Genomic DNA, 303 nt, shown 5'->3' with positions numbered 1-303 from the left:
GGGGGCAGTGAACTGTACCACAAGGGGCTGCATAGAGGACACACTAAGTGGCTCTCAGGGGAGGGGGACAGTGTTCAGAGGAGTCGGTTCAGACAGACAGACAGACAGCCATGGCTTATATAGTTGCTTTGGACTGAATGTATTTTGAAATCTTTTGAATGCTGTCTGTCTGTTGCTCTCTTGCTGACAGCCATTCACCTTCTTAGACGCCAAAAGAACTCGACAGACTGCAGTGGCAACGAAGGGAAAATTAATGGGTGTATTAATCGCAAAATAAAAAGTCTGTGCGATCATTGCAGATTT

Source organism: Hippocampus comes, unplaced genomic scaffold (genome assembly GCF_001891065.2).
Source record: "Hippocampus comes isolate QL1 unplaced genomic scaffold, H_comes_QL1_v1.1 scaffold114, whole genome shotgun sequence".
Classification (NCBI taxonomy): domain Eukaryota; kingdom Metazoa; phylum Chordata; class Actinopteri; order Syngnathiformes; family Syngnathidae; genus Hippocampus; species Hippocampus comes.
This window is presented reverse-complemented; position numbering follows the sequence as displayed.